Source organism: Varroa jacobsoni, unplaced genomic scaffold (genome assembly GCF_002532875.2).
Source record: "Varroa jacobsoni isolate VJ856 unplaced genomic scaffold, vjacob_1.0 scaffold_739, whole genome shotgun sequence".
Taxonomy (NCBI): domain Eukaryota; kingdom Metazoa; phylum Arthropoda; class Arachnida; order Mesostigmata; family Varroidae; genus Varroa; species Varroa jacobsoni.
The window spans coordinates 119,767-128,106 of NW_019213641.1; the positions used below are offsets into that span (position 1 = coordinate 119,767).

The following is an 8,340-nucleotide window of genomic DNA, read 5'->3' on the forward strand; positions in this document are numbered from 1 at the left end:
ATAGTACAGATGTAAAATTAACACTTCGAATGACCATAGCGTCTTTTAGACTATTAAATGATCTCAACCTGTATGATTCGGATTTAAGTTATGACAACGCTTCTATCTAACGTTGAAGTTTCTTCCGAAAAAAAGTATCGGCTTCTTTGCCATTGTCTTCCGCAGAATTTTCTATCCAAGTAACAATTGATCAGATATTGGACTAAAGCAGTTCGGATCCCTATCTGTTTTTGTCATTTCAAACATGGCTTTCAATGCAGTGTTGGCATGAGTATTCGGCGGGAACCGATATGACAGTTACCAAGAAGCTTTATATCTAATCTCAAGTTTGTTCTCTTGAAAAGAACATGACACGTTATGCTTGTCTTCAGCTATCGTTGACGAAACAGCCAAACGTATGCCTTTTGCATAAACAGCGGGCCTGACTCAGGGAAACAACCTGAACATGTTCTCCTCATTTTTCTCAAAAGCTTCCCATACGAGGCAAAAAGACTGAGGAAGTCAGTTGAAGTTATCTTTTGCGTGTCAAACAGGTTTCAAGTGCAGCCAATCTTAGCCTGGCTCCATGCGTCAGTCACAAATATGAGACTGGCGGTATGCTTAAAATGAGTATAATGATTATACTTCTGGGGACAGTAGACAAAGGCAATCAGGGGCAGTGTACCTAGAGATTCCAAAACTGTCAGCCTTTGGAAGAATAGCAACTCGTGACAGACGTGACGACGCTAGAGTGACAAGCGGATAGTGTTTATATATATGCTCATATTGTACCTATAATATACTATATAACTATTGTGAAACCAGTAGCGCTTTAAAAATATTAATCTCTCGGTTAAAATAAAATGCTTCCATAGTGCACTTTCAACGCCTCGTGGACACGCTTTCATTGACACGAGGCGTTATTGCTTGAGGTGCTATAGCGAGAAAAAAAGGTAATGAAAAGGCTGAATCCGACAGTACCGTTTTCCTTGCGGGTCCCCCTGAGAGCCGAAATGTAATCAAATAACACAGGAAAGCCTTTTCATTGCGATGAAGTTTGGAAGGGAAAGCAGGATAACGGCTACCGACACCTTGTACCTCGTCAGGTCACCCCTTGCCCTTGTAAATCCGTTCCCGTATTTAGCGTTGCTCTTCTCCGCGAACTGCAGAAGTTTCACCGAACACACTATCGAAAAAACGCAGAAATACAGTGTTGGCCGTACGAGTAGTCAAATCGCCCCATCGTTTGTTCCGCGCAACTGCTCTTTGCCTGTTAGACGTCAAAAAATGGTCCCGATCGTAACGTATGGGATACGCGTCGTTTGGGAAAATCTTACACTCAACAGTTTTGAAAAAATCTTTTTCCGCAAAAAATACGAACTTTCGCAAAATCCTTTTTGCTTACGTTCTAGCCGACTTAGTACTGCTGCCGGAGCACCGACGTTGTTCCTTGCGCTTCCCAAGAACCTTTCAATAGAAGCCTTCAAAAATCAACCTTAGGAAGTAGAAAGAAAAAATTAGTTGAAATTGACTGGGGATTTCTTTACTTCGGATGCAGCGAGGAACAACGAGCGGAAAGGGACGAGCCGGCTTATCACTTATGTTACCTACCACTCGTTCTGCCGAGCGTGGGTTTCACCATACACTTGGTGGAAAAATATGTACGGTAGGTGTGGGCGCTCCAGATGGGGGGAAATCAGTTGCTCATTCCTTCTAATACTGCCTTTTGGATACCTGGCAAATCTTTTAAAATAGTTTTATAAGCTCAGCAAGGCTGATATAACCCATATGACGGCGTGTAAAGTATTTACACATAGGATATCATATTGTTCACCTCTACATATGAAGTTTTCGAGCACTATCAGCAATGGCGAATAGATAAATTTGATCTGTACAATATTTACGTACCAGGAGCTTTATTTGTGTTGACTTCTGCTAGCAGTGATCTCCATCTTTCGAGTTCTACGTCCGGTGTAGTCGGTAGGCGTTCCATCAGACAATTGGCCCCTGCCAGCACGAAGCAAAGTCTGTCAGTCTATGCTTAGCTTCGAACCTAGATCATAACGTGTCCTTAAGGTTAACAGGCAAATATGTTACCCACTAAGCTATCACGGGGACTAGCAGTGATCTACTATTTCGAGCTAAACATTCAACGGCTGAGATAGAAAACTGTGCTTTCATTTAGCATAAGATAAACCTAACACATTACAGTAATCCATAATTATCTTTACTAGCCGTAAACGACGTCAACAGCCTGCTTTTGAACCATTTAGATCTTACGAAATTTTTGTATAGTCCAGGGGCTGGCACACGTGCAAAAGTTTAGAAATTCTCAGTGCTCCAGCTGGTGCTGGACTCCGCGGCGACAGCGACTACTGTTGCGCCTGCAAAAAACAACCCATCATCAAAAACCTGGGCCTATCGATGCAATCAGTGATCCCGATGCACCGAATTATCGCCACCGGTGCAATTTTAGAGCCAGTTGTGTATCTGCTTGCACAGCTACCTCTGCCACTTGGCGGACTGGTGCACCAAGCGCTCTTTGAGTAGCGGGAGTGTGTCGAGGGATAATGTGGCTGCTATGGGGCTCTAAATCTTGCTCAGCGTTAGACGTTAGCTGATCTAGAAAAGGATGGAGATGGGGTACCTACCTAGTTTCGCTTGGCTGGGGACCTACTTGTGCTTCTACGACAAAACCTCGCTCAGCACAGGATACGGGGGCATATATAGCAGTTGTGCGGGCGAGTTTGTGGAGCCCTTTCAGTCGAACTTGTAGGGTTCTTAAATGCCTACGACTAGCCAAGCTATAAAGAATAAATTGTGGACTTGTGCCAGTAGATGATGAGACGGCAGATAAATTTGAAAAAGCTAAGTTGGATATATCGTAAGCAATTATAATATAAAATTCAGGTTTAGCAATTACAATTGTTGCCGGTTGAGAGCCTGTTCAGACCAGCAAATACATCTGTGTTAATAGAAAATTAACTTGAAAACTTTTCTTCCCAATTATTAATCCATAGAGATTTTCTTGTAGATAGTCTCGGAATCAATACTATGCTACGCATCAATAGTACAAAATCACAAACCGTAGTCAACATGTAGTACAGCAGCGTAGTTTCTATAAGAACCTTCCTCCACAGGAGCCAGCCCAGATGATCATCGCCCATATCCTTTTGGGCTGGTGCTCATGTCGGCTTACGATGATGCTCGTCGTGGCGGTCCACTGCAAGTGCTGGCGCAGCTTCTCTGTTGTTTTTCACTCGCTGGTTGCGCTTAGTTTCGCTATAGACAAAGGAAGAGAGACGCAGTTTTGTTGCTCACGGGCACATGTGCATCATCACATGAGCACCATAGATCGCGGCGGCGCTCCCCTTTACTCCTGCCTCTTGACGACCCAGGGGGTTTAGACGCGAAATACAACGCGAGGCTTGATCTCAATCTTATTATGGCCTCGTCAATTGACAGGCCGGCCAATCGTTGGGGGTGTACGTATGCCTCATGGCAGCATTTGCGCGTAGCTTCAAGTCCTAGATCTCTCTACCCCACGGTCTAGCCGATGACTCGAACCGGATGCTAATGCTGGTGTTCGAGAGCTACGACAAGTATACTACTACTTCTGGTGCTACAACTGCTACTAACAATATCTCTAAAATACGTCTCCCCTTTGTTTCCCCCACTTAGAGATCAGTGATTCTAGCAACTTGCTCAATAGCATTATAGTTACAGAGATAGTAGCAGCATTGGTGATCCCTTCGTGCACAGACGATATTGCAGCGTCGAACCTTGTTAAACGCTAGGGGCTAGGCAAGTGGGCGAACGCAAACATTGAGGTCTGAACCTGGCTCGGAGGGTGTTCCGTCCATGGGGGTTCAGAACAAGGGGGCGAGTGCTTAGATGCAAAAACGTTGACACATTCGTAGCAACGCTAGCTTACAGATAGATGGATGCGGCGTAAAATTATGAAGGTTTAGGCCTGTTCAGTTCTGCTAGGTTGAATCGATGGTAATGCAAGTGAGTTTGTCTCGTGCAGATAATACAGAAGAAGTAAATATGCCGTGCATTCATGTTATGCTAACAGCAGAATGGCGTCACTGATTGTAGGCAGCGTATCGATAGAGGTTCTCTGTATTTTTGATGTACGTTGTTGATGTTCTTGGCGGGTTGAACTTGTCTGCTAACGGCAAGTATTAATGGGGCGCTTGAAAAGAGCCGGCGATATTATTACATTTACCAGGGATAAGAAAGGTATTCAAGGCGAAGTTACGACGTGAATATTTGAGTGAGGCTGGCAGAAAAAAGCAAATAAATATGGATTGAGCGAACAGTAAGCAAGAGGTAAATGTGCGAGCTTTTATATATAGTACATTGCATGCGTTTTGTTATTGATCGAAACAAACAAGGTTTGCAAGTCAGAATTTACGTTTTGTATATGGCGTAACATTTATGTTAAAACTACTGAAGCAATACTAGTTACCTAATTAGAGGCATTTATCGTCTGTTTTGTCGTCGCTTTCAGTGAGCACAAATATAGAAAAACCTATATATTATGGTTTAGTTCTGGTTTAATAAGTTTTTCCGTTTAGTAATACACACCGTCGCTTACCAGGTTCTTTTACTAACGACGCCGTTCGTTTTTACCACGCAGCTGAACAGTTCTGTTCCCGACAGAAGTTCCGGCAGATAACAGCTTCCCACGATGCCTTTCGTCCAGTTTCTAGTTCATTTAATATGTCTCTCACATTACGTCCAGCAAACTTCAATGGGTTTCGAACAAAGCTTAACCAAGCATCCTTAACCTAATCGAACAGTACGATTTAGGCAAGCGCCTTCAGACGCTTTCTGAGGATCCGTGATCGGTGCTTGGCGTGCCGTACTGTACTCGAATTGACAACAAATTCACAACAAACCCTGAAAGGTCCATATGAAAGGTGCGTTTTCGTTAGAACCCACCGCGTTCCTTATCTGATGAAGCATAACTTGGCATGGATTTCGTGAAGATGTGGGGGTGTACGTCCCGAATCAGACGTGAATCGATATCTCATTTATGTAGTAATTTCGTTCTTCTTTGTTACCTGGGCCGAAGACACGTCACCCGGCAAGCACCGTAACAAAACAGTGCCAGCGGCAGAATATGACTTGACGTTTGTAACTCAAACAGAGGACGACAATGCACTGCCACTCATGTTTATAATGATGTTGATTATGATGACGATCGTGACGCCGTGCAGTCTCTGGCTTGATGTACCGCATAAAGATGGTTCGCTACTGGGCCGCTCTCGTTAAGCGCCATTTGGCACATGGCGATAAGCGAAGCGCAAAAGATTGCAGTCACTCAACCCAGTCGAGCATGTGGCGTTCAACTCAACTGAGTCATCAACAAACCGACGGCTGTCCACCGCGTGCAGTTGTTCCATCGACGTTGCTGTGATGCGTCTCTGAGTGCACTGCGACAGTCACCATTCACCAACACCCGGCTGCCACCGCCATTGCGCTCTTCGGCCAGCGGTTCATCCTGGTGAGGCGCATCTCGGGCAGAACGTCACGCTCGAAGCTCACGCTTTGGATGTCCTTATGCACCGGCATGTTTTGATGAGTGCGAGGTTCGGTGGTGATCTAGTCATTAGGGATATGCCAGACATCGTAATCGCTGCGGCACACTATAAGCGTTAGCGATGCGCCGCAATCAGGCGATTCGTATAGGTATAGAGGTGCATACCAGGTTGAGCGTTAGCGTTGAACCACTGTAGGCGTACACCGAAAACTGTGAAAGATGGTATGCAGGTCGCATAGGCATACGTCGGCGACGTACGAGACGAACAGTCAGCGGGCGTATGGCCAGACGCTGCTAACGGTGTCGTGCCGGACCCGGTCGATCGGTCCAGGTTAGTGGAATGACGGCCAATATGGACCGAGTTCATCAAGGGAGTTCTGTAAATTGTCATATGAGGCAACGCGTGCTGAGTCCTACTGATAAAGTAGGCACCGAGCACAGGTGCTGCTGGGGACGTTCTCGCAGGTGAGAAGTATACACGCAACTATATCGTAGAACAGAGAGCGAAAACAGGCCACACGATGTATCATTTTTGGAGGTCGTATGTCCTGATGTCTAATTCTACCGGTCTCAAGCTCATGTTCCATAGTCAATGACAACAAAATGATATACAGCTGAATAAGGTTATTTCATACCAGTGAGGTAACTATTTCTGCTAATGCTGAGCGTTGATTGTTGAAGTTTGTGCATAGAAAACATCTTTGCCTATCGGGTTCGTCGATGACCTTGCTCAATTTCGAAATATACCAACGTCTTTTTCTTTTTTTTTTTTTGACCTAAAATTGTAGTAGCTGTCAGAAGCAAAGTTGTACTATTTGACATCTTATGACGAAACTTCTATAGCTATAGGTCACTTCTGTCAATCGATGAACAAATCGAATACGCATAATTATAGGTAGTTATTTGACTACAATATGGTACCCAACCGAGAGATTTTCGACTTCGAGATTTCCAAACATGCACAGTCCGATCCGATGCATTTTTCTCTATGCTATTTATGCAGTGGCCCTATCCACGCCCCATTTGCAGTCATTGAGCTCAGCTGATTCCGTCCAATTGCACCATACGGTGACTCTATTGAGCAAGTTTGAGAAAGAAAATTCATCACTCATGTAACGTCAGAGTGTGACCAGCTTTAACTGAACTAGCATTGAAGGCCGCTTTTTTGAACCCATCTTCATATAGCAAAACTTGGAGCGTTATGCGACGGGCATGGGCTTCAGAATCATTCAGAGCAGTTTCCAATGCTTTCGAGTATTTTTGGATTTGACATTCGTTCACGACACTCATATCGATCGATACTTAACCGATTTCACAGTGCACAGTTCCTCGTTTCGAGCTTCGCAAGACCTCGCTTCACAATACGCAATCTAGGTAGCGCAGGTTAAGCAGGCCTCAGTGTTTCTTAAACAATTGAAAATTATGCGCCGAAACAAAGAAAATCCACCGACAATAGTCTACCTTTGTACCGAACGAAAAAACGTTTGGCCCCCTTGAAATTTCTTACGTTCCCTACTAGCTACATAGTTCATGTAAATACACAAAAATAGGTGTGTATATACAGTAATACTTGATAGTTTCTTTGAAAGGAAGGGTCTCGAGCTGTATGTCTAGAAGCTCAGATATTACTGGAAATATGGCTTAGCTTTAGTAAAGTATGAACGATTATAGTACATCTGCCTTTCCTTATAAGCAGATGGACACGGGTCATGAATGCAGAACAACGCTCAGAGGCTCTGGGCATAATTGAATAATAATATAGCTAAAAACACATACAACTATGGTCTTCTAACTAATTACTAATTATGTAAATGGAGTTTTGGTCGGCTCCGAAAACGGACGCGTTGTGATCGCCTTTTGTCCTGGCCAGCCATAACTTATCAGTTCAACTGCGGAGTTAGTTTCGATGATGTAAATAGATCTGATATTGAAAACAAGTGTGTTAATAATTTAACTTATAAAAAAAATTGTAACTTTCTACAATAACCGTTCATCTACGAATACAAACTTACTTATAAATAAGCGCGTTCCAGTGCACAGTTGCGATGTAAAAACGTGATTACGAAATAATTCGAGTTCTACGTTCGGTGCAGTCGTTGGACATTCTGACGCACTGAACTGGGTCCGAATCTGGGTACAGATATGCTTTGTTTCGCGCTGAAAACCAGCCTACTACGAATGATAAGGTGGACTTCATTATTTTATCTCGGTAGATGCTAAAAATGTATTCAATCTCGAAACTCTATCTCAAGCTTGTCAGCCAATGATAATCTATTTTTCGCATTAGCCTTAATGCCAATAAAGATGAGGCAACGTACTCGCTCTAAATATAACTATCGTTTCCCAAGGTCACCTCGATGAAGCTCGCTTACGATCTCGGCATCGCCCCACTGATCGACTTCCATGGAGTGACCGCTCGGTGACCTTGGATAGACGATTTAGACGGTGCTTCGACCTTCTGAAATCGGCAGCGATCTTTTTCTAGTTTCTACCTCTGCCAGGTTATACTGTACACTATGCATCCAACGCTTTCACTTGAGCGTTTTGTAGATTTTACAGTGTTTTCATACGCGTAGATTCTAGCGCGAAGGAGCATATATGCAACTTCGCTGCAATGGACAGCACTCGACGCGTGGCAGTCACTGAGCTTTTTAACAATACACAGCTCTAATAGGCGTGTTGTCTAGACTCCGCCTGTGTGCAGATCGAGCGCACCAATCCTGGCCGATTTGACCAGCTCTGGCCATATCTGGCCGAGGTGAAACCAACGTTTCTTTCGAGGACAGAGCTTCTTGGACGAAGAAGTGCTA

General features: G+C 44.1%; 1 protein-coding gene across 2 annotated transcripts in view; it reads right to left on the reverse strand.

Annotated features, from left to right (window-relative positions):
* LOC111263168 (uncharacterized) overlaps positions 1-5,803 on the reverse strand; it is a 14,287-nt gene extending 8,484 nt beyond the window's left edge. Inside the window, exons 1-4 of one of the 2 annotated variants that reach the window (XM_022838030.2) lie at positions 5,052-5,803; positions 4,583-4,887; positions 1,888-1,986; positions 961-1,249 (exon numbers count right to left, since the gene is read on the reverse strand). The gene's annotated coding sequence lies outside the window, so the exon portion shown is untranslated. The remainder of the gene's footprint in view (positions 1-960; positions 1,250-1,887; positions 1,987-4,582; positions 4,888-5,051) is intronic. The other variant, XM_022838031.2, reaches the window with a different exon arrangement.
* Positions 5,804-8,340: the final 2,537 nt, after the last annotated feature.